This window comes from Procambarus clarkii, chromosome 72, assembly GCF_040958095.1.
Source record: "Procambarus clarkii isolate CNS0578487 chromosome 72, FALCON_Pclarkii_2.0, whole genome shotgun sequence".
NCBI classification, from domain to species: domain Eukaryota; kingdom Metazoa; phylum Arthropoda; class Malacostraca; order Decapoda; family Cambaridae; genus Procambarus; species Procambarus clarkii.
The window spans coordinates 8,385,840-8,413,294 of NC_091221.1; the positions used below are offsets into that span (position 1 = coordinate 8,385,840).

Consider the following 27,455-nt stretch of genomic DNA (forward strand, 5'->3'; position numbering starts at 1 on the left):
GTAGGTCTATTACCCTATACAGATCTAATGTTTATTTTCAATTGCACCTTTGCATCGTTTATATGACGAAACAAGGGCCTGTTGCTCCTTAAATGACAATGTAGAATCAATTAACCAATAACAAATCATTGCTCCATTACCATAATGCAACCACCCAGCCCCCCATTTCCCCCTTAAATCACCCCTTTTTACCCCGGAGCCCTTAGGTAGTTGGTTCTCCAAGGGACCTCCATCTCATAAATCAAATCTCACGCCTTTGGAATGTAAAGAAGCTAACTCCTTTTCCTTATCCAGCACTGATACACGCAAGGTTCAAATATTTGCATTTTCTCTCAGCCAAATTGCTATTTAATCTTACGGGGCATTTCTGGCAGAATAACTCGAAAAAAAAAAACAAAAATTGCTATGGGGCCCCAGCCAATATACTTTGCTTTCGACGTAAGTTCTTTGATTTCTTGAACTGCGTGGGAAAGTTGAGCCGTCTTTTAAACCGTCTTTCAAACTGTCTTTCAAACCGTCTTTCAAACCGTCTTTTAAACCGTCTTTCAAACCGTCTTTCAAACCGTCTTTCAAACTGTCTTTCAAACCGTCTTTCAAACCGTCTTTCAAACCGTCTTTCAAACCGTCTTTCAAACCGTCTTTCAAACCGTCTTTCAAACCGTCTTTCAAACTGTCTTTCAAACCGTCTTTCAAACTGTCTTTCAAACCGTCTTTCAAATCGTCTTTCAAACCGTCTTTCAAACCGTCTTTTAAACCGTCATTCAAACCGTCTTTCAAACATTCACAGAGACATTAAGTATACCCTGGAAACACAAACCGTAACTGTCTTTATTTTCCGCTTGTTACAACTTGTAATAAAGTTGTTACATCTTGGCTTAACGTGTTTATGACGTATTAGAACGTTGTTACACCTGGCTAGGTGTTAAAACTTGTTCGAACGTTGTAGCAACGTCGTAGTTTCGGTGTGTGTTTAGCGGGTACAGTCTAATGGTGTTGTTTGTGTAATTAGCAATTACACGAGTAAGACTCAGCATCTATGAGGCTAATTTTGAAGTAGAATTCAAAATTGGTATGTTCCTATTAATTTCAATATGTATTGAAATTTGTTGTATAGTTAAACCTAAATTGGGTTGGGTGTTTAGGTTCTGTTAGCGTTTATTAATATTGGTCAAACGTGGTTGAAGTATTTACTGAGGTGTGATTCGAAAAAGAGTACGAAATAGGAACTAAGCACTTGAGGTTATCTTGAGGTTATCTTGAGATGATTTCGGGGCTTTAGTGTCCCCGCGGCCCGGTCCTCGACCAGGCCTCCACCCCCAAGAAGCAGCCCGTGACAGCTGACTAACACCCAGGTACCTATTTTACTGCTAGGTAACAGGGGCATAGGGTGAAAGAAACTCTGCCCATTGTTTCTCGCCGGCGCCTGGAATCGAACCCAGGACCACAGGATCACAAGTCCAGTGTGCTGTCCACTCGGCCGACCGGCTCCTGTTCGACTGTTCGAACAGGAGCCGGTCGGCTGTGAATCGGTTGTGAATCGTGTTTAAGTTCTTTCATAAACTGAAGCTCGTCCTCATCAACAAAGGCCAAATGCTCGTTAATCTAGTCGCCAAACCCCCTGTTTAAGAATGAAAACAGTTTATATGCGATTTACAACTGATGGCGTTCGAATACTTTTTGAACAGGACTTCGCTCACGACCTCTGTTCGAATTGCAACTCTGCAACTGCATTACCCTCGTACCATTTACCCAGCTATTAATTATGAGAACGGGCTGCTATGATTCCGGGGGCTTAGTGTCCCTGCGGCCCGGTCCTCGACCAGGCCTCCTCGTTGCTGGACTGGTCAACCAGGCTGTTGGACGCGGCTGCTCGCAGCCTGACGTATGAATCACAGCCTGCTTGATCAGGTACCCTATAGAGGTGTTTATCAAACACTCGCTTGAGAGCAAGACACTGTATACCACTATATATTAGATTTAGACACCATATATTAGATTTAGACACCATATATTAGATTTAGACACCATATATTAGATTTAGACACCATATATTAGATTTAGACACTATATATTAGATTTAGACACCATATATTAGATTTAGACACCATATATTAGATTTAGACACCATATATTAGATTTAGACACCATATATTAGATTTAGACACCATATATTAGATTTAGACACCATATATTAGATTTAGACACCATATATTAGATTTAGACACTATATATTAGATTTAGACACCATATATTAGATTTAGACACCATATATTAGATTTAGACACCATATATTAGATTTAGACACTATATATTAGATTTAGACACCATATATTAGATTTAGACACCATATATTAGATTTAGACACCATATATTAGATTTAGACACTATATATTAGATTTAGACACCATATATTAGATTTAGACACCATATATTAGATTTAGAGTTCATCTAAAGTGCTTCAACTAAAAAAACTGAGAACAAAAAGAGTAAATCACTTAGGTAATGACTGAGAAAAATTCAGTAAAGTAGTAAAGTAAAGTAAAAGTAGAAGTAAAGTAGAAGTCAAGTAGCCCAGTCAAGCCCAGTATAAAGACTGTATAGACCAGTTCCCCCCCCACCCACCCACAAAAATAGGTCCAAGAGTAAACATTGGACTAAGCCCAGCTTCATCAACAATGTCCAAATGCTCATTAACCGAACCCCCAAACCATGTGTTTATGAACGGATAACCCTGTTTACACTCGTGACTCAACTGATTACGTTCAACTATTCTCGAAGAGTGGTTCACTCGCTTCCTGAGTTCGAATCTCACCTCTATATCACATCCACGTTCTGCAAATGCAAATAATTGACAACTGAAACAAAACTCATTAGCTTAGCTAACTCATTCTAGGCTCAATTGTACACACAATTCTAAAACACAATATCAATTTTATTTTCTAACAAAAATATTTTGGGTTATGTTAAGATGGGTGAAGATGTCTTTAAGATTGGTCACAGCTTAGACGAGCACATCCTTGTGATAAGATGCTGATCTTTAGCTTAGACGAGCACATCCTTGTGATAAGATGCTGATCTTTAGCTTAGACGAGCACATCCTTGTAATAAGATGCTGATCTTTAGCTTAGACGAGCACATCCTTGTGATACGATGCTGATCTTTAGCTTAGACGAGCACATCCGTGTGATACGATGCAGCTCTTTAGCTTAGACGAGCACATCCTTGTGATAAGATGCTGATCTTCAGCTTAGACGAGCACATCCTTGTGATAAGATACTGATCTTTAGCTTAGACGAGCACATCCTTGTGATAAGATACTGATCTTTAGCTAAGATGAGCACATCCTTGTGATAAGATGCTGATCTTTAGCTTAGACGAGCACATCCTTGTGATACGATGCTGATCTTTAGCTTAGACGAGCACATCCGTGTGATACGATGCAGCTCTTTAGCTTAGACGAGCACATCCTTGTGATAAGATGCTGATCTTTAGCTTAGACGAGCACATCCTTGTGATAAGATGCTGATCTTTAGCTTAGATGAGCACATCCTTGTGATAAGATGCTGATCTTTAGCTTAGATGAGCACATCCTTGTGATAAGATGCTGATCTTCAGCTTAGACGAGCACATCCTTGTGATAAGATGCTGATCTTTAGCTTAGACGAGCACATCCTTGTGATAAGATGCTGATCTTTAGCTAAGATGAGCACATCCTTGTAATAAGATGCTGATCTTTAGCTTAGACGAGCACATCCTTGTGATACGATGCTGATCTTTAGCTTAGACGAGCACATCCGTGTGATACGATGCAGCTCTTTAGCTTAGACGAGCACATCCTTGTGATAAGATGCTGATCTTCAGCTTAGACGAGCACATCCTTGTGATAAGATACTGATCTTTAGCTTAGACGAGTACATCCTTGTGATACGATGCTGATCTTCAGCTTAGACGAGCACATCCTTGTGATACGATGCTGATCTTCAGCTTAGACGAGTACATCCTTGTGATAAGATACTGATCTTTAGCTTAGACGAGCACATCCTTGTGATAAGATGCTGATCTTTAGCTCAGACGAGCACATCCTTGTGATGCTGCTCACGTTTAGGAAAATGTGAACAATTTCCTTGATATCGAGAGATGCAAAGTACATCTCTGTACTCTGCATTTCTCCCCCCCCCCCCACACTACAACAATGATAGCCCTAACAAGCAGATATAACTGGCTCACGCTAAAAACAGAAAAACAACATCTGGGAATATGCAGCCGATGAGTCACAATAACGTGGCTGAAGTATGTTGACCAGACCACACACTAGAAATTGAATCGACTTGAGAATGGTCCAGGACGGACCGAAACGTCGTCGTCCCTTCAATTTCTAGTGTGTGGTCTCTTGAAGGTTATCTTGAAATGATTTCGGGGCTTTTAGTGTCCCCGCGGCCCGGTCCTCGACCAGGCCTCCACCCCCAGGAAGCAGCCCGTGACATCTGACTAACTCCCAGGTACCTATTTACTGCTAGGTAACAGGGGCATTCAGGGTGAAAGAAACTTTGCCCATTTGTTTCTGCCTCGTGCGGGAATCGAACCCGCGCCACAGAATTACGAGTCCTGTGCGCTATCCACCAGGCTACGAGGCCCCCGAGGTCTGGTCAACATCTGGGAATACATCACTCCACAGCGTACGTAATACGACGCTAAAAATGCCTTAAGCGGGCGCTTGCGTGAACTTTACTCCCCGCTCTATCACTCAAACTTTCAGCTGGAGTTAAGGGAAGAATTTAAGTTACTTAGGAAACAACAGCCAGGAGTAGGTGATGCAACGTGTGTGATGTGAAGGGTAGTGTTACCCGGGGTTGAAGTTATTGCTTGACTTGTAGAGGGATATGGAGAGTTATGTGACCGGGGAGGTGAAAGACAGTTCTTTAATTTCCTTCTTTACATGCACTCAGTCTCACTCTCTCTGTCCCCTCAAGTGTTGATTGTTTTCTCTCTGGCTTGGCAAGGAGTAACTTGGGATCGTAGGGAGGTTTTTCTCCCTTCCTCCTCGTAGCTATGAGTTATGAGGTTGCTTGGGTCTCCCTCTGTAGTGTGAGTGTGTGGGTGTGTGGGTTGTGTGGGTGTGTGGGTGTGTCGGTGTGTGGGTGTGTGGGTGTGTGGGTGTGTGGGTGTGTGGGTGTGTGTGGGTGTGTGGGTGTGTGTGGGTGTGTGTGGGTGTGTGGGTGTGTCGGTGTGTGGGTGTGTGTGGGTGTGTGGGTGTGTCGGTGTGTGGGTGTGTGGGTGTGTCGGTGTGTGGGTTGTGTGGGTGTGTGGGTGTGTGGGTGTGTGTGGGTGTGGAAACGTTCCTAGTTACAGGGGGATAAGATGGTCATGAGGGTGCTGTGGGAGGGTGTGGGCGGCTTCCATGGGAGGGTGTGGGTGGCGACCATGAGAGAATGTAGGTGCCAATCATGGAAATCTGTGCTTACCTATCGGTGGTTATGGGGAAGTGAGGCATAGCTCTCTATACACCGCCTATTATTCTTGTTGTACCTGTTGCGTTATTGTTTAACTTCTCACACGTTCAATTTCTTCATCAAATTTGTCATAGGTGAAAAAAATTTAATATCCCCCGCCGTTTACCCGCGCTTGTATATCTGACCTTAAGAGCTTCTGGCAATGTAATCCCAGACCCGTTCTTCCCACGGATGTCACGCAAAATCCTAGTTCTATTCGTCATATTACTGTTTAAATGGGCCAACCGTCTCTACAGATTTTTGGCAGAGCTGCAGGTTGTTCTAAATATTCAGGGTCTGAAGTATTTTAATATACTTTGTTAAGTTGGCTACCACTAACGAATATATTTCGTATCGTTTGTTTGCCAAAGGCGTTGTTTGCAACCAGCATGTACCGTCACTCCTGCTAGCGAACACTGTATTTACTTTAAGACAATAGTTAAGTAGGAACTGCTAAGTTGCCACCTCAACCCTCATGTCTGCACCCAAATTCACTATTACCTACATGTTATATCTTGAGGTTATCTTGAGATGATTTCGGGGCTTTTTAGTGTCCCCGCCGCGGCCCGGTCCTCGAATAGGCCTCCACCCCCAGGAAGCAGCCCGTGACAGCTGACTAACACCCAGGTACCTATTTTACTGCTAGGTAACAGGGTTTATATTGCATTAACCTCTAAAAAAAAATACTCCTTTATCAATTTGAACCAAATAAACCACAATACATAAAGCATAATACCTTCGCATATGACGAAAAGTTCTTTGTGTTAGAAACAATATCAAACAGCCAACACACTGAAGATTATAAATTACCAGCAACGTTTCCAGGAATGGAGGAGAGAAACCCCTCCTTGACATGACAATAAACGCCAGAACCAAAACAATTATAAACTCTAGGATCCACGGAGGAGCTATAAGGTGTTCGACTGGCCCCCGAGCCGCTTATATAGAGTCTAAACTCTCTCTCCCACCCGGCCTCTGATGCTCAATGGTCCGAGAGTGATTTAAGTTCCTGAATTGTATCTGAAGTTACATATTAACAGGAAAATATGCCAGAGAATCTGATGACGGTGGGAATAAACGCAGTGTGGCAATATATATATATGTATATATATATATATATATATATATATATATATATATATATATATATATATATATATATATATATATATACATATATATATATATATATATATATATGTATATATATATATATATATATATATATATATATATATATATATATATATATATATATATATATATATATATATTACTATCCATAAGAGTATATGTATTGCAGTAAGTGATAAATATGACAAATATTATGTTTAACTTTTAATAATATTTTATTTTATTAAATATTATTAACAAATTACTAAGTATATTAAAACTTTTTCAGTATTTCACTTTTATTATTTGCGGTAATGAAACCAGGATGTGTGTTTGTGTATATGTAATATGTAATTCCCTCCTCCCCCCTCTCTCTCTCTCTCTCTCTCTCTCTCTCTCTCTCTCTCTCTCTCTCTCTCTCTCTCTCTCTCTCTCTCTCTCTCTCTCTCTCTCTCTCTCTCTCCCTCCCTGAAATTAACATGTGTTCATGCTTCACTGTTTTCCACCCTTCTTTCTGCTGTTATCAGATATCCGCGATCCCCCTGTATTGGTCAGTCTTGCCCTCCCTTAACGGCCATTGCCTCTATTTTTCCCTTTCATCAACCTTCTCTTTCACCCCTGTCTCTTCCCCTTTCGCCAGCCTAATATTTCCTTGCTGTGTCTTCGCCTCTCGTTCTCCCATCTCTCATGTCATTCATTTTTTGTCTGTTCGTTCAATTTCTCCCTCCTGATCCCTCCCCCCCCCTCTCTCTCTCTCTCTCTTTCTCTCTCTCTCTCTCTCTCTCTCTCTCTCTCTCTCTCTCTCTCTCTCTCTCTCTCTCTCTCTCTCTCTCTATCTCCCTCCCCATTCTATCTCTCTCCTTCCTTCTCTCGCTTGTTCTCTCCCCCTTCCTCACTTTCCCCTCTCTCCTTATCTTCCCCTTCCTCCCTCCTTCCCTCCCCTCCTCTCTCTCTCGTTTCTATCAATCTCTCGCATTCTTTTATCATTCTCCCTTCCTGCATTTTCTTTTCCATTTTACTCTTTCCTTCCTTATCCCTTCCCCTTAGACGTGGCTCCACCCTCTTCCATGCTGGGGCTCCAGTACAGCTAGAGAGAGAGAGAGAGAGAGAGAGAGAGAGAGAGAGAGAGAGAGAGAGAGAGAGAGAGAGAGAGAGAGAGAGAGAGAGAGAGAGACAGAGAGACAGAGAGAGAGAGAGAGACAGACAGACAGACAGAGAGAGAGAGAGTAGATGCAACGCTTTATTCGCGATTTTCCCTTTGATTCCTATATTGTTTTTTTCAATTTGGGATTCCACCCTGGGGCTCAATATTCTATTGCTGATTTCACAGTATTCCCTCTTCTGGAAGCATGAGAGGGGGGGGAGGGGGAGGGGGTTGCACACATATATATGGCACAGCGTTGCACATGCTGCTGATGATACTGTGTTAATATGTATCCCGGTCTCGTCAGGGGCCAAGAATTTGCGGTGGATAGACATTAGTGGCTCTTGGGTCTGTGTTGTCTCTCATCCTCTTTAAGTCTCTCTCTGTCTCTCTCACTCTCTTTGTATCTCCCTCCTCCCATCCCCTCAACACATATCTCATTTACAAATATCATAAACACTGAGTGGGGTATATATATATATATATATATATATATATATATATATATATATATATATATATATATATATATATATATATATATAAATATTATATACTTCATGCTGTATATACACTGATAGCATACGTTAGTCTTGGACTATCTACAGGGGCTTAAGTATACTTGCTGGGTGATTTGCAGGCTTTTGTAGTAGCCTTCCAGAGGCTGATAAGTCTTAAACCCATCACCATAACTAACCTTATTTACAAGTAAATATCGTAAATAATGCAAACAGTGCAATGCCTGTTTACAAACAGGCATTGTTTTGAATTAAACATCTTTTTTCTGTAAACAATAGACAAGTCTATCCTTTGAATCTTCAAAAAAAACTAAGGGTAATAAATGTAAAAAGCATAGAAAACGGGAATGGTGACCTTTAAATAACAGCCAGTTAAAAAGGAGAAAAAACAGACTAATTTTGAGGGGAATTCACGTAAAGTCAATAAATAGTGACCAGGTCATTATTTATGTCTGAGGTCAACACATAACTAAGTCACAACCGAATGAACTTGAGGGTCAGTTCCTGTGGCATGAGAGAAGGATTTGAGCCAAGTTATCTTTCATCTAATGCATCTGTTCACCTAGCAGTAAACATGTACCTAGGAGATATAGACAACTGTTGTGTGGTTGCATTCTAGGGAAGGTTAGTGACTGCCTTAAGTCGATCCGGTCGGCCGAGCGGACAGCACACTGGACTTGTGATCCTGTGGTCCTGGGTTCGATCCCAGGCGCCGGGGAGAAACAATGGGCAGAGTTTCTTTCACCCTATGCCCCTGTTACCTAGCAGTAAAATAGGTACCTGGGTGTTAGTCAGCTGCCACCGGCTGCTTCCTGGGGGGTGGAGGCCTGGTCGAAGACCGGGCCGCGGGGACACTAAAGCCCCGAAATCATCTCAAGATACCCTCAAGATAACCGGGGTTCGATTCACGTACAGAACCATCCACAGGAAAAAAAATGCTGTTTGTCCTTGACAAATGGAAACCATTTAACAACTCAAGAGGAAATTGTATTATAAATTGGCTGTTTACCTTCCTGCAAACAAAACACACTCCACAATGCCTGCTTCCCCCTTCCCCCCCCCCTCCTCCTCCCCTCATCGTAGTCTATTGGGCAACACCTGTAGAACCAACGTAGAAAAATTCCAGTTAGAATTCAATTCAGCCCAAAAGCACAAGCCAATTTGACCTTCATTCTCGTCTCTCTCTCTCTCTCTCTCTCTCTCTCTCTCTCTCTCTCTCTCTCTCTCTCTCTCTCTCTCTCTCTCTCTCTCTCTCTCTCTCTCTCTCTCTCTCTCTCTCTCTCTCTCAGCTTCTCTTCTTTCGAATTTTTATTTCATTTTCTTTGTTTCCTTCCCTTACTTCCATCTACTCATCATCTACTTTCCCAACCTCCATCCTGACAGTAGAAAGAAGGAAGCAGAAACAAAATTAGCAAAAAATCATACGAAAACAAGAAAAGGAGAAGGATAGAGATATCGAATGGAAGAGGTATAGAGAGAATGAAGAATAAAAGAAAATAAACCAGAGAGAAAAAGTAAATAAATAACACAACAAAAAACCCAAACGTTTCCGTCGATTAAGATGCCATCACGACGATGAACACCCTCCAAGACCACGAAAGACCCGCACATTCCCGGGACAGCCAGCCAGGAAGGCAGCCAAGAAACTTAATATTCTTAAGACGTGTATCCCACCTTCGCCAGACGCCCATGCACTCACTGACAGTCTGATGATGCTGGCCGACCGTGTCACTCTCCCCAACATCTTCCAATCAGAGATGAGATAAAGTTGAGGCAGACAGTCACTTGGAGGCAGATCTCTCATCTTGGAGATATTAGTGAAATCAGGTCAACCGATCTGATGAAGGTTCTGGTCCATCGTTGTATTCAGAGAGAGAGAGAGAGAGAGAGAGAGAGAGAGAGAGAGAGAGAGAGAGAGAGAGAGAGAGAGAGAGAGAGAGAGAGAGAGAGAGAGAGAGAGAGAGAGAGAAAGAGAGAGAGAGAGAGAGAGAAAGAAAGAGAGAGAGAGAGAGAGAGAGAGAGAGAGAGAGAGAGAGAGAGAGAGAGAGAGAGAGAGAGAGAGAGAGAGAGAGAGAGAGAGAGAGAGAGAGAGAGAGCAACAGCGTCTGATTAGAGATATTATTTTCTCAGAATCTTAAACGATAAGTTCTTTAAGATAATGAGAACTGACAATGTAAGCCAGAGAGTCTGACATTACTAACATTCAGGACCAGGAAGGATACAGATTAAGACATTGATACACAAGAGGCGAATCATATAGAGCCCAGGGCGACTAAATGCATTAGAGGAGGAACTCACAGGAGCTAAATTCAAGCTACTGGAGTAATTGCAGGACTATAGAGGGGGTCTTAACAGGAATATTTAGTGTGTAACAAAGCTTCGATTCACAGGATCACTCGTCTCGTCCAGAAATTGTCACTGTCGGGCAGTTACCGCTCCAAACATGTTTCCAGTACTTAGCAAATTTTCTCCTTTGCAGAATTCACGAGCAATTGCAACCCTTAGCATCATCCAGTAACACCCAACGTCATCCAGCAACCACTTGCATCATCCAGTAACCCCTAATATCATCCAGGAACTCACAAATATCATCCAGTAACCCCAACATCATCCAGCATACTCCAAACATCATCCAGCAAACCCCAAAACATCATCCAGTAACCCCAACATCATCCAGCAAACCCCAAACATCATCCAGAAACCCCCAACATCATCCAGCAAACCCCCAAAACATCATCCAGTAACCCCTAATATCATCCAGCAAACCCCAAAACATCATCCAGTAACCCAAACATCATCGAGCAATCCCAACAGCATTCAGAAATCTCTACCATCATCCAGCATCCCTCACCATCATCCATCAACCCACATCATCATCCAGAAACCACAACATCATTCAGCAACCTCCAGCATCATCTAGGCACCCCCCTAACATCATCCATAAACATCTACACATCTGCAACATCAGTCGTGGTTCTCCAAAATACACAAATTCATACCCCCAACATAATGTAAAGCTTTTCTATACCTGGACGAGGCAGCCCATTACTACTTGATGAAGAGTTGTTTATGGATTGTGGAACTTGTGACCGGTTCCCCCCACAACCCTCTGCCTACAACCCAGGCTTATAAACCCCCTGCTTCTACCTATATGCATCTACCTTCTGCTTGTATCCCCCTATCATTTTCACCCCATACCTCTCTGCTTTTAGCATGATTCCACCTGTTTCTAACAGTAATATTCTCTCTACCTACCCCAATATTTCACACACCTCAGCTTCCCTATCCTTCCTGCTAGCTTCGTCTCCAACCCATAAGGCCAGAAAAAAACTCAAATATTACGACTCTAATGAAGGAAATGTTGTTTCTACATAAGTTCTTTTCACTCACATCTTTCTGACTCTGTTGTAGGGGACACTGACTAGTATCGTTAGTCGCCTTATTGTTATTTATTTCTATTTTGGGTTAAAGTTCGTCATTCTCTCGCTTTCATTTAAGTTTGCTTTCTGGTGCAGTTACGTTAAAAAAGTGAGATTTTATCAAAATGGAATTGTTATGCAATTAAATTAATAAAATGAGTTTTTTTTTATAAAAAAGGACTTTTTTTTATAAAAAAGAACTTTTTATATAAAAAAGACTTTATAAAAAAGGACTTTTTTTTGTAAAAAAGAACTTTTTATATAAAAAAAACTATAAAAAAGGAATTTTTATATAAAAAATGACAATGAAAAAGGACTTTTTTTTTATAAAAAAGGACTTTTTTTTATACAAATGTACTTTTTATAAAAAACTTTTAATAAAAAAGGACATTTTTATAAAAAAGGACTTTTAATAAAAAAGTGAGATTTTTATAAAAAAAGACTTTTTTATAAAAAAGTGAGATTTTTGTTAAAAAGGCGATATTTTGTTACTTTTAACATCACTCGTACTCCTCGGGAGGACACGATATAAAATATAATGCCCACAAAAGCAGCAACAAAGTTAATATCAGCAGAAATAGCCGACAATAGCAGTAGCAGTAGCAGCAGAAATAGCAGTAACAGCAGCAGGGACAACAGCATTACAAAAGCCAGGGTAGGAGTAGCATCAGCATCAACAGCAATGCTAATACTGAGGCAGGAACCTCAGTAGCAGTAGCGGCTAAAGAAGCATCAGTAGCAGGACCATTAGCATAAGTAGCGGCTGGAGCAGCATTAACAATAGCAGCGGTTGTAGCAGCATTAACAACAGTAGCGGCTGTAGCAGCATTAACAATAGCAGCGGTTGTAGCAGCATTAACAATAGCAGCGGCTGGAGCAGCATTAACAACAGCAACAGCTGGAGCAGCATTAACAACAGCAACAGCTGGAGCAGCATTAAAGCAGTGGCATGCATATATAACACTTCCCCACTGACAACAGCATCCTAAAAACAGTAAGAATACCATTTAGATCCATCAATGTTCCACATCTTCCAAGTGTCGAGGACCCGCAAGTGGATGGCAGAACGCGGAGATTAATCCGCATGGATCCGCTCAATCCGCAACGAAAAAAAACGATCAATGTTGATGATTAAAAGCGACTGTCGGAAAAATTCCCGGGTGGAAAAAAATGTATTTAACATCCCTAAAATTCAGCATAAAAAACTAATAAAAAACCTGCAAATAAACTCTTTATTATATCCATTTAAAGTAATGAATTTCAGTAAGGTCCTGGGTAGCATTAGTGTGGAAATCATGTACATACAATAGGCAATAGTGTGAAGCCCTTGGCTCACTGCATTTACTTGGATTAAATCCGAAATGCTGTTGAGACAGCTAACCTTGTCATCACGTGAGCATAGACTAACAGACTCTACATCTCTACAGGCTTGTGGATCTCTACACCGCTACGAGATCCACAAGTAGATACGCGCACGCGTATTACCAATCGTAGATTTAATCAAAGAAGCAGGCAGGACAGGATCTACCAGGAACACAACGTCCCAGAAAGGGGACAAGGGAGCAGTTCCTTCAAGTCTTCCTCCCACAGTAACCATTACTTCGCAGCACTAATTACATCAACACGAGTGCTTAGCCCTCCCACACCCTCCGGGGCTGCGAGAGGAGGAGTGGGCTTCGTGGGAAGGAAGGTGGGTGGAAGAGAGAGTAAGAGAAAGAGGAGCCGGTGGGTTTCTTGAGATGGTAGGTGAAAAAACCCAGTTGGTAAGAGTAAAGGGATACCTGAAGCTAAAGGACTGAAACAGACGAAACTGAATATCGTCAGTAAAGCTTAAGCTTTTCCCAGCTATATCGTCAGCAATAACACGGCTTTGAGTGCGCGACATAGAGGCAGCTCTAGCTAGAGGCAGCTCTAGCTAGAGGCAGCTCTAGCTAGAGGCAGCTCTAGCTAGAGGCAGCTCTAGCTAGAGGCAGCTCTAGCTAGAGGCAGCTCTAATTGAAAGTAGCTTTAACTACTAATCCCATGGCACCCGGCTCAACCACCAAAACCCAATAAATTATTCAGATTTTGACTCAATGTTAACTTCATCACTTGGCTGTCCGCCAGAAACGTTTGAAATAAGAACTTGAGTCACACAAACGATGACAAGCTGCTCGACTATTAACCAAACAGTTGCCCAATATATCTGGCCTTCAAGACACGGATCTCTAGATGACTTCTCGCGTAAGTTAGACGTAAATATAAATGAATTTGGGTGGAAATATTCTCTAACTGTCTCGTATGGCCAAATAACAGGTTTCCTGCAGTTCCTTGTAGGGTGTTCTTAAGTTCAATCACTAGACAGAGAGAGAGGAAGAGAGAGAGAGAGAGAGAGAGAGAGAGAGAGAGAGAGAGAGAGAGAGAGAGAGAGAGAGAGAGAGAGAGAGAGAGAGAGAGGGGCACACTGCATTACAGTGATTAAACTCCTGTCTTGTTTTTCCGCTTTCAGACTAGTTACATCTTGCCTCCGTTACAACAACATGCTAACCCGCACTAAAAGACTTATGTAACAGTATGTATTACAGGATGTTGAATGCTTGCCTACTCAAGAAAAGGACCTACATCACCCTTATACTTGGAAAGGACCTCCACAGCCTGTATGGAAGAGGACCTCCAGAGCCTGTATGGAAGAGGACCTCCAGAGCCTGTATGGAAGAGGACCTCCAGAGCCTGTATGGAAGAGGACCTCCAGAGCCTGTATGGAAGAGGACCTCCACAGCCTTTATGGAAGAGGACCTCCACCAGCCTCTATAGGAGAGCTTGGAGCTCTACATGGGTGCTATGGACCCACAACAAGCCTGTACTAAGGACAAACCTCCACCAGCCTGTTATAATACTAAAGATGCAAGACTGTTTAAAACCACGAAAGTCTACGGACATCAATATCCATGTTTCACTACTTATTTTTAAACCGTAGAGATATTTGCATTACTTATGACTTTATATGATTTTTTTACTCAATGTTAACACAGTCTCCATTTATTCTTAGGTGATAACCTTTTTATCGTAATTGCAGAGATAATACAAGATAAGTAATCTACCAATAAAATAGAAAATTTATGATTAAAATAGGCAATGCCTGATGCTATTATAATTGAGCCATCAGCGAACAAAGAAAATGATAAGAAAAGCTGACTATGTATGTGTGTGTATGTGTGTGTGTGTATACTCATCTAGTTGTGCTTGCGGGAGTTGAGCTCTGTCTCTTTGGTCCCGCCTCTCAACTCTGAATCAACTGGTGTACAGATTCCTGAGTCTACTGGGCTCTATCATATCTTATCATATCTACATTTGAAACTGGATGAGGTTGAAATATTATGTCTATCCAGAGAGCAAATCATTTCTGATTATTGATTTGGCTAATTCAGCTTTCATGTTAAATATTAATGTTGACAACTTCAATAATTGATTCATCATTTAATTAAATTATATCATATATAAATATATATATTTACTATTATTAATTGGATAGTTTTTCACAAAGTTCCTACATAGGTTCAAACTGGCATGAGTTTCTCTCTCGATTGTTCTATCTCTCTCTCTCTCTCTCTCTCTCTCTCTCTCTCTCTCTCTCTCTCTCTCGCTTGCTCTCTCTCTCTCTCTCTCTCACTCCATCTCAATCTACCTTCAGCAAGTACGACCTCTGTGCCTAATAATATATATTCTTGTATGATTAGGTGCTGGAGATCAGGCCTATCAAGCCTAGACACAGCTGAAGAATATCATTTGATTTCAATCATTCTGACATTTCTCACTTTGTTTTTCATCGTTTTGGTATATTCTAATCTGCCAATTTTCGCTGAAGACATGAATAATGGTGTCATGAAAAGTTAGAGAATTTCTTTTTCCTTTGTGTTAATCCTCTGATGAGCTGAAGATCACGCTAATTGCCTGGTTGGAATGCACAAACGCACTTCTTAAACTCACAAACAGTCACACACGCACTTGTAATAAAGACTATGGTTTAAAAAAACAAATAAAATTGCGCCAACACTCCATATATTTCGTCTGGCCTATCAAAGCTCTCTGACGTTATCTGTCACTATGTATTCACACTTTATCGTCGCCTTGAGCCTCTTCTGGCGTCCTTGGTGGCATCTTCCGTTGTCTGTTGTCTCTGTTAGAACAGGTGGAACAGGTGGAACAGGTGGAACAAGTGGAACAGACCCTGGGCGATCTCACGCTTCCTCTCAAGGCCAGTGAAGGTGTTTCAAATTAAGTGGATCGACTGATGATTCCACTGCCGTCTCACCTGGCCGTCTTATTGGATTAAGTGCTGGTGTTCCAATTACCTACCTGGCCGGCTCATTAAGTGGGCCTGAATGGTTAACAAGTTACCTGGATTGTTGCTGAATCCATTCTGGTCATTTTTTTTTATTAAGGCGCGGGGGGTAGCCGGTGGCTGAGCGGATAGAAAACTGGATGCGTGATCCTGTGGTCACGGGTTTGATTCTGGGTGCCGGAGAGAAACAATGGGCAGAGTTTGTTTCAACCTGATACCCCTATTACCTAGCAGTAAATAGGTATCTGGGAGTTAGTCAGGTGTCACGGGCTGCTTCCTGGGGGTGGAGGCCTGGTCGAGGACCGGGCCGCGGGGACACTAAAGCCCCGAAATCATCTCAAGATAACCTCAAGAAGGCATACGAATGCTAGTTCCTGGCTATGTATCGCCTCGTGCGATGCAACTATGCCATATAATTGCATCATTTTGAATATTAACTATAATTAATAATCTCGTAGTTAGAGGAATAACATCTTTGATGAACATGGTTGTTTCTAGACAATATAGCTTTCTTGGTATTGTGTTTGTTAAGCATAACTTTCTCCCTCTTTTCACTCTATCAATATAATCACCCCACCACATCACAACTCCTTGGTATAATCTCCCCACCACATCACAACTCCTTGGTATAATCCCCCAACCACATCACCCTCATAGGTACAAAACATCCCCCCATCCCCCCTCCCTCCTCCCTTCCCCCCTCCCCCTCCCCCCCCCCTCCCCCTCCCCCCCTCAAACCCTCTTAGTCATCGCTACAGAGCAAGAAGAGAGATACTGCACATCTCAATACGAGTTACAAGGTGTATTACTCACCTACACTATTGTATCCGATCAGATTTATTATACAGCCTCTTAGGGCGACAGGTAATGTATGTCGTTGGTTGGGGGGGGGGGCAGGTAGGAAGGGATTTGTAAAGGGACAAAGGGGAAAAAATGGGTGGGTAGAGAGGGGTAAGGGGGGGATTTAATAGGTAATTTGTCTATTTCTTGCCATTCAATTCCAGTTAAATGGTTTTTAAGGACAGCCAAGTACTTGGGATATAATCTTTTTCCCTGGGTAAATAACGACATTCTCTCTTCTTTCCAAATTCCTAAGAAAAATCGAGAAGCGATAAATAAGTGGGAACGACTGAATGAAGTAGTTTAGGCGAGAGGAAGCCAATTCAGCATCCTTCACTACCATCCTTCAGTGATCCTATAACACCCGCCTGTCAATCACGCTGCTCTAATTAGGCTTTTGAACTACCAATTGGACCCCCTGGCATAATTGGATCGTTAAATGTGTTTAGAATCGCGGCCTGTAATTAAAGATTCAGACTTCGATACAGTCGGTTCTGGAGAGTGAATTGGCAGGCCTCAGAGCCTCCTAAGCGCTTGCGGTCATTAAGGGTCATTAAATGCAAGCTTGATGAGGTGTGCTTCGACCATCGAGCATGTGTGGGTTAGCACGGTCTTGGCTGTAGCATGTGTTGCGTGGATTAATTGATATTTGGAGGAGCTCTGATGAGATTGGTGCTATTGAGAAGCTCGGGGGGGGGGGGGGGGGGGTGTTTGGGGTGGGGGTTGATGAGTGATATAGTAGGGATGGGGGCGTGGGGAAATGGGGGTGGGATAGTGAGGGTGTGTGGGTAGCAAGGAGGTGGTGATAGTAGAGTATTCACCTAGTATTCACCTAGTTGTGTTTGCGGGGGTTGAACTTTGCTTTTTCGGCCCGCCTCTCAACTGTCAATCAACTGTTTACTAACTACGTTTTTTTTCCCACAACACACCCCCCCCCCAGGAAGCAGCCTGTGACAGCTGACTAACTCCCAGGTACCTATTTACTGCTAGGTAACAGGGGCATTCAGGGTGAAAGAAACTTTGCCCATTTGTTTCTGCCTCGTGCGGGAATCGAACCCGCGCCACAGAATTACGAGTCCTGCGCGCTATCCACCAGGCTACCAGGCCCCTGGGATGGACTTTGAGTAGGGGTGGAGTAGTGGAATGAAAGATTGAGTGCATGTTGTGTCGTATTCTTAGACAGTAGAGTAGTGTGGTAGTCAGTAGTGAGAAGTGGAAGATAGTAGTGTGTAATTTTGGGGCAACTACTCTAAAAATTTATTTTTGGGGGCTTTCCTGAGACAATTTAATAAAGATAATTACCAAAAGTTTAGCTTGAGAGCTGACGAGCGACGTCAACCCAACTCAATCACCTTCCCCCCCTTTCCCCCCCACTTTCCCCCCCCACTTTCCCTCCCCCCCCTACTTCCCCCCCTACCTTCCCCCTTCTTGCCCTGAAGACACCGTCAAGCACTAAGCTTGACAGCCAACAAGCATCTGACGACCAAATGCCATTCCTGTGCCAAGAGTTAACGTTCAGTAGGGGTGGTAGGGGGTAGGGGGTGTTTATGGGGCAAAGTAGGGGTGATTGGGGGAAAGGGGGGGTGGATATGGAAGATAGGGGGTTTAATGGGGGGGTGGGTTGTTGTGTAAACAACCTGTCCTGTTCAGTGCATAACAAACTGTTTACATCGCTATATTTCTGATGTTCTTCCGAAATAATTTACAAGATTAGCAGAATTTCCAACAGGAAATGACAAAAAACGCTGGTAGCCCAAAAAAATACAGAACGCAGGGAATAGAAAAAAACACAGTGAACGCAATAAACAGTACAGAACGCTGACAAAGAAAAAACGTTGTGAAGAAACACTAAAAAAAGCGAAGAACGCGAGAAAGGAGGTACCGGGCTTGTTATCCATAAACTGCTTCTTGTGGCTCCGTACTGAGGTGACCTCTGGTGACAGGAGGAGGAGGAGGAGGAAGAGAAGAAGGAGGAGGAAGAGAAGAAGGAGGAGGAAGAGAAGAAGGAGGAGGAAGAGAAGAAGGAGGAGGAAGAGAAGAAGGAGGAGGAAGAGAAGAAGGAGGAGGAAGAGAAGAAGGAGGAGGAAGAGAAGAAGGAGGAGGAAGAGAAGAAGGAGGAGGAAGAGAAGAAGGAGGAGGAAGAGAAGAAGGAGGAGGAAGAGAAGAAGGAGGAGGAAGAGAAGAAGGAGGAGGAAGAGAAGAAGGAGGAGAAAGAAGGAGTGAATAAAGAGGAAAATAATAACAACGAAGAAACAAGATACAGAAATACACCCAAAAAAAAGGTGAAAGTGAAAATAATAAATAAAGTGTCCCTCAATTAGAGATAGTTTGGAGCACAAAGCCAGAAACCTAAGGTACCAAAGGTACCCCCATCTCCCCCCTTCTCCTGACCCTCTTTCCCCCTAACCCCCCTTATCACCTCACCCTCTACCTCCCCCCTCCCTCGAACATCTCACCTCCCCTTACCTCATAAATATCTCCTTCTCTCCCTTCCCTCCCTCCTTACCTCACCTACCCCCCCTTTCCTCACCCCCCTCTTCACCCTCTCAACAGACAGACACAGTAACGTCAACACTTCAATATCCCCGACAACTGCAATTATGAACGACTCTAGTGTTTGTCCTCCGAGTCCTGATGACTCGAGGAGTGAGACGGGAGAGAGGAGAGAGAAAGAGAGAGACGGTAGAGAAGAGAGAGAGACGGTAGAGAAGAGAGAGAAAGAGAGAGAGACGGTAGAGAAGAGAGAGAGAAAGAGAGAGAGACGGTAGAGAAGAGAGAGAAAGAGAGAGACGATAGAGAAGAGAGAGAAAGAAAGAGACGGTAGAGAAGAGAGAGAAAGAGAGAGACGGTAGAGAAGAGAGACGGTAGAGAAGAGAGAGAAAGATAGAGACGGTAGAGAAGAGAGAGAAAGAGAGAGAAGGTAGAGAAGAGAGAGAAAGAGAGAGAAGAGAGAGAAAGAGAGAAACGGTAGATGAAGGGAAAGAGCGATGACAGAGGAGGAGAGGCAGAAAAGAGATAAAACAAAAATCAGAGAAAATAGGATGAAAAAGAGGATAAAGATGGAATAGGGAGAGAATAAAGAAATGATTATAGAGAGGGTAAATAAAGGTAAGAAGAGAGAGAGAGAGAGAGACATGATAGAAAACTGGAAAATTAAAGAGAAGACCACAGGGTGAGAGAGAGAGAAAGAGTAACAATAATGACGAAAGGAAAGGTGAAACAGACGAGGAGAGAAGAGAAAGAAAAAGAGAAGGAAAAGAAGATTGAAAGAGTACAAGAGAGACAGCTCAACCGAGATGAGAAAGCATTACTGCTATTTTGAGATCGAACAAACTGTGACTGTTAGCAAGTTACATCAGATGGAGCAACATTAGGTCCACCAGAAAATGAAACAGCACTCACACACACACACACACACACACACACACACACACACACACACACACACACATACACACACACACACCAGCAAGCAACAGGAGCAGCTGTCAGCCACAGCTGCACAAGATGAATTACACCTGTTTCTGCAGCTGAAGTCAGCGCTCGTTTACCAAAACGAGAATTCTTGAACCCGAGGAAGTCAAGTAAAGAGGCATTTGAGCGTAGGCTGTGGCAGTGTAGGCTGGCGTAGGCTGAGGCAGTGTAGGCTGTTGCAAGAATTGGTGTAGATATGTGTAACTAAGCACATTCCGAGTACTTAAACTACCACTCACACCTAAACTCAGGATTGGATAATTGTAGCCACCTGCCACAGGTAACGGTAGCCACCTGCCACAGGTAACGATATAGCCACCTGCCACATGTAACGGTATAGCCACCTGCCACATGTAACGGTATAGCCACCTGCCACAGGTAACGGTAGCCACCTACCACAGGTAACGGTAGCCACCTGCCACAGGTAACGGTATAACCACCTGCCACAGGTAACGGTATAACCACTTGCCACAGGTAACGGTATAACCACCTGCCACAGGTAACGGTAGCCACCTGCCACAGGTAACGGTATAACCACCTACCACAGGTAACGGTATAACCACCTGCCACAGGTAACGGTATAACCACCTGCCATAGGTAACGGTATAGCCACCTGCCACAGGTAACGGTAGCCACCTGCCACAGGTAACGGTAGCCACCTGCCACAGGTAACGGTATAACCACCTATCACAGGTAACGGTATAGCCACCTGCCACAGGTAACGGTATAACCACCTGCCACAGATAACGATAGCCACCTGCCACAGGTAACTGTACCCACCTGCCACAGGTAACGGTAGCCACCTGCCACAGCCACCTGTTTCTAATTAACCTTCAAAGAAACCGTTGATATTCATTGCACTGAACTAAATAATGCTCATCCATCGGGACCAGGAGCTAATACTCGACACCGCAAGCTCATCTTAGCGAGCACCTTTAGGTAAATAATCCCACTCTGCTTTCATAGTCATTCCTCCGATGATGAAAGCAGTGTGTAGAATCCCCCAACAATAGTAATGAAAAGTCCAGCTTGGCAGAAATGGCCCATTTATTTTCCCTGGTTTTTCTGTGATTGAAAAATCTATTGTTATGTCTTGTAAATGGCCAAACAGGAGAGAATATATATATATATATATATATATATATATATATATATATATATATATATATATATATATATATATATATATATATATATATATATATATATAACAGTGTCAGTCCAAGAAGGAAGAATTGAAACAGGAATTTCTTTAAGTACTTTAGAAGGAAATGAAAGATTCCTTCTGAAGATGTATTATTAAATACGAAAGCACTTAAGGAAATTCTTAAGTGCTACACACACACACACACACACACACACACACACACACACACACACACACACACACACACACACACACATACACACTTCGGTAAGTATACGCGCGTGACGGGGCAGCTAAATGGCTTCATTTGCGTGACGCAATAACTTGCAAACGTGTGACGCAATGTTTACTGCTGCGTAGGTGACGCAGTAATCTTTTGACGTGCATGACGCAACGAATGACGCATTTCTAGCTCTTATAATCACTTGTTGACGGCTGTGGAGTTTGATGCTGTGCCGGTTAGGGGGGTTGAGAGAGAGAGAGAGAGAGAGAGAGAGAGAGAGAGAGAGAGAGAGAGAGAGAGAGAGAGAGAGAGAGAGAGAGAGAGAGAGAGAGAGAGAGAGACAGACAGACAGACAAAGAGAGAGAGACTACTAAATTCTTAGGTATCCTTCACTCTGGTAATATCTCTATACTCACATATACACACACCGATATACAGCAATACAATACACAGGAAAAGAATACATTAATATACAACTATGAACACATAAAACCATAAAAACTAGACATATATAGACACGTATAAATATACAGACAAATATATACACATAGACATGTATACACAGACATACAACCAATCATACATGCACCAACCCCGCCTATTAAACATCAAACACAACAACTACACTTTAAACTACGTTTCTAAAAACAAACAAAAAACAAACAAAAAAATCCCCAAATCCTCAATTGCTCTAACGACAGTCATTAACTCCAACAACCCGGTTTAGACAGTACGAATAATTCCGAAATTTATCACTACCTAGGAAGGTCAGAGAATCAATATTCGAGCCATTTAAAATGTCATTAGTTCTTTGATATAATCGCGCAAAGAACAAAGGAACAGGCAAACAATCTATCGAGAACAAAAGTTTTATCGTGTGTGGGGTATATTAGGGTGCCTGAATGCTCTAAATTAGGACTGAATTAGAACCGAGTCTGAATTAGAAAAAGAACACTGAATTTTTCGTCAGCTAGGACTCTTAGTGAATTAGGGCTACGATGGTTGGTTCTTGGGGCTACGATGACCTCTTGGGGGCTACGATGATCTCTTGGGGGGCTACGATGACCTCTTGGGGGCTACGGTGTCTCGCCTCTCTGGGCTAAGATGACTGAATACTGGTCTATAATGACTCTAGTCTCTTTCGACTACCATGCCTGTGTTACGGTGCCTTTCACTGTATTTCTGTTTCAAGCACCGAGTACAGAGTTACAGAACTCGAGAACGGAGTTACAGAGCTCGAGTACAGAGTTACAGAGCTCAAGAACAGCGTTACAGAGCTTGTATACAGCTTAACCTTCCCGGTGATAAAATGTTTTTCTAGTTTTCAGTACTATCACATGTTTAATACGACTAAATATACCGAAAAGAAATTTGTTACCTAGAGAGTTTGACCTCTAGGTGAAGACTATACAGGAACTATACTGACTAACGTATAGAGTGAATGAAATACACTCGTCTCTGTGACGTTGAGTGACTCCTAGCTACAGCTAACTGAGGTAACTCACCCCCTCCTGTAACTGTAACCTGGTGACACCGTTACAGCAGACTACACAACAGAGTTACAGCAATAATTAAATACATTTATGCCTTCGGAATCATGTGTGTGTATATATGTTCCTATCATATGTATAGGAGCCTCTGAAGGGATCTCGCGAAAGAGGATTTGGAAAATTCAAGTGAATTTAGGGAATATACCTTTCACAGCTACAGGGTTTCTGTAATATGATGTTTTATGTAGATAGTGGGAAAAATATATATATTACTGATAGTTTTTTTAATACAATGGGGCCTTTTGGTCCACTGGGGAGAGAGAGAGAGAGAGAGAGAGAGAGAGAGAGAGAGAGAGAGAGAGAGAGAGAGAGAGAGAGAGAGAGAGAGAGAGAGAGAGAGAGAGAGAGAGAGAGAGATAAGAACCAGTGATAAAATTTTTTTTAGCTCACTTTCTACCACAAGTGACTGGTCACCATTCTGTTAAAGTGGTTGGGCACCATTCCTTTCCTCCGTCCCATCCCAAATCCTTATCCTAATCCCTTCCCAGTGTTACATAGTCGTAATTGCCTGATGCATTCTTCTAATAGTTCCTTCTATCAAAGACGTTGCTATTCATGTATACAATAGTAACCAGCATATATACATTTTCTTGAAACCTCCAGGGCTAATAGATTAAAAAAATGTGAGCTTCGGTCGGGTTCAGGGTTCGAGTCTCAAAGAGCCCAAGTAAATGTAATTTAGATATTTTATCTCTTGTATATAGCACTTTATTGAGCACTCAACCACCTCAACAAGCAATTGAAGTGTCTTTTGCTATGGTAACTACCATTCATATTTTTTAAGGGGATTTCCTTTGCTTTACGTAAACAGAGAATTATCGTACGTAGACAGAGAATTATCGTACGTAGACAGAGAATTGTCGTACGTAGACAGAGAATTGTCGTACGTAGATAGAGAATTGTCGTACGTAGACAGAGAATTGTCGTACGTAGACAGAAAATTGTCGTACATAGAGAATTGTCGTACGTAGACAGAGAATTGTCGTACGTAGACAGAGAATTGTCGTACGTAGACAGAGAATTGTCGTACGTAGACAGAGAATTGTCGTACGTAGACAGAGAATTGTCGTGCGTAGACAGAGAATTGTCGTACGTAGACAGAGAATTGTCGTACGTAGACAGAGAATTGGCGTACGTAGACAGAAAATTGTCGTGCGTAGACAGAGAATTGTCGTACGTAGACAGAGAATTGTCGTACGTAGACAGAGAATTGTCGTACGTAGACAGAATTGTCGTGCGTAGACAGAGATTTGGCTTTCTCCAGTAAACAGGAGAAAGCGCCAGGCCATTACGACTATATAGCACTAGGAAGGGGTCAGGATAAGGATTTGGGATGGGATGGGGGAGGGGGGGGGATTGAAAGGAATAGTGCCCAAGCACCTATTGGACGATCGGGGGATTGAACGCTGACCTGCATGAAGTGAGACGGTCGCTCGACCGTCCAGCCCAAGAGGAATAGTAGTTTTGCTGGTGTGTGTGTGTGTGTGTGTGTGTGTGTGTGTGTGTGTGTGTGTGTGTGTGTGTGTGTGTGTGTGTGTGTGTGTGTGTGTGTGTGTGTGTGTGTGTGACCGAATTTGAGCAGCTGAGGGCACCATAATTATTCTTTCTCATTGTTGTGGTCTCAGAGAGACTCCTCACACTTGCACTGTATGAGTGAAGTCTCTCATAATCCACTCACAATAGCTCTTAACCCCATACAACCTCCTCACAACCATTTCCAGATCCTCACAACCCACCTCACAACTAATCACAGTTCCTCACAGGCCCACACATTCCGCCCTCACAATCCCTCACTTTCACAAACCCTCACCATACCTCACAGCCTCTCAAAGACCCCTCACAATCCCCCAAAACCCCTCACAATATCTCAAATTCCATCACAAACCTTTCACAACCCTTCACAACTATCCCAAAATCCCCTCACAGACCAGCTCAACCCCTGCCTCACAACCCCACCTCACAATCCCCGGAACATACTCACATTATATTTTTCACAAGCAAAGTTTCATATGCCACAATTAAGTATTTTATCCTTTACAGTTTCTCATTTTTTTTTCGCGAGGTTTAAAGTTGCTTAGATTGGAGCGAGGGGCAGTAAGTGCCCAAGGCTGATAGGCAGCGAATTGCACATGCAATTAGGTCTAATGCAAGCCAAACAATACAAAATTTAGGGAAAACTGTGGAAAAACAAAATGCAGTTGCCCCCCCCCCCCCCCACCAGAGAGAGAGAAAAACTTGCAAATTTTGCAATAAAATGCATGAAAAGAAAACGAAACTGGACGGATTAAAATATTGAAATTAGACGAGATGATTATATATATATATATATATATATATATATATATATATATATATATATATATATATATATATATATATATATATATATATATATATATATATATATATATTTTACAGAACCTGAAAAACTTAGGTTACAGAGACGCCAGATACAGCGTTTCCCATTATGTATTTTTCATTCGAACCATAAAAGATTTTTTTTCATAAAAGTTATTTTTTTCCTGTTTTCAAACACGACTTTTTTTTTTTTAAGCTACAAAAGTTATATTTACGCTCGAATTTCGGTACTTTTTAATACTTTTCATCCTCCTCGCGTCAGCTGAAAAGTGTAAACAAATTATTTTTTGTTGTGTAAATCACCAAATTTTTGTTTACATAGATGCAATTACTTGTTTAGGGAATTCTGGGTAGAAACTGGGCTTGTAAAATGACAATTCGGAACACAGGTAGAGCACTGTAGACTAAGTAAACTGCTACACTCATATATATATATATATATATATATATATATATATATATATATATATATATATATATATATATATATATATATATATATATATATATATATATATTATATATATATATATTATATATATATATATTATATATTTATATATATATATATATATATATATATATATATATATATATATATATATATATATATATATATATATATATATATATATATATATCTGACGTAGCTGTTTCGTATTTAATGGGACAGGAGAAGATGGATAAAAGACAGATAGGCAGAAAATAGTGGGGGGAGGGAAGGAGTTATTGAGGAGAGAGGGATTAAATAGAGAGAGAGAGAGAGAGAGAGAGAGAGAGAGAGAGAGAGAGAGAGAGAGAGAGAGAGAGAGAGAGAGAGAGAGAGAGAGAGAGATAAGCGATAGGTTGAAAAAAATGGAGAAATAGAGATAGAAAATTATGATTGAAAGATAGATAGGAGAATGAAAATCAAGAGAAGGGGGAGTGGGGGATTGAGGGAGGGGATGAGGGGGGTTTCAGAGGAGGGGGGGAAGGGGGGGGGTTGTGTACTTCGCCAGCACACCCTCTGATTTAATTAAAATAGTTTGCGTTGCTGACCCCTTGAACTAGTGCTTGGAAGGCTGAGAGGTAGTTAGGGCCTTCCTCCCATCACCAGACAAGCCACCACCCCATCACTCTCCAATACGGGCTTGCCATAGCCCGTGCTACTTAGAACATTTTTGTTCCAAGTAGCGAATCTTATACAACAACATTCAAACACTAACAAAACGTTTGTTTTTGAAGCATGAGAGATAAAAACAACGTTCCGGGCCGCCAAAACGTTTCGGGCTTAAGACAAACGTTCCACTAACGGCGTCGTTGATAGTTGGTAACAAAAGCACCAAACTTCTCGCTCCTGCACGTCGTAGGTAACGAAAGTTGGAGGTAATTATGCGCACAGAATTACAGCTCGACAAACTACTCACTTGGGCTAAATGGTCCTTGATAACGGCGCTGTTATCGTCCCCCTCCCCCCCACTCCTTGTTTATCGCTGCTATCTTTATCATCCACCTTTATTAAGGAGTTGTGTGTGTGTGTGCGTGCGTGTGTGTGTGTGCGTGCGTGTGTGTGTGTGTGTGTGTGTGTGTGTGTGTGTGTGTGTGTGTGTGTGTGTGTGTGTGTGTGTAATTACGATCTTGGAATAACAGGTAGAGTCCGTTATCAGACTTATTCGTTACCAGCTAACGATAAGCGGGTGGTAGATAGTATATATATATATATATATATATATATATATATATATATATATATATATATATATATATATATATATATATATATATATATATATATATATATCGAATATTCCTATATGGAGGATTCCTTTACTAACGAATGTGCGTGTTTGGATAGGTAAATAGGTTTAGGTAAGCCCAGC

General features: G+C 42.0%; 1 protein-coding gene across 11 annotated transcripts in view; it reads right to left on the reverse strand.

Moving 5' to 3' along the window:
- The window catches only part of LOC123773583 (RNA-binding protein Raly), a 713,369-nt gene that overhangs the window by 165,976 nt on the left and 519,938 nt on the right, over positions 1-27,455 (reverse strand). The gene's annotated exons all lie outside the window — the stretch shown is intronic.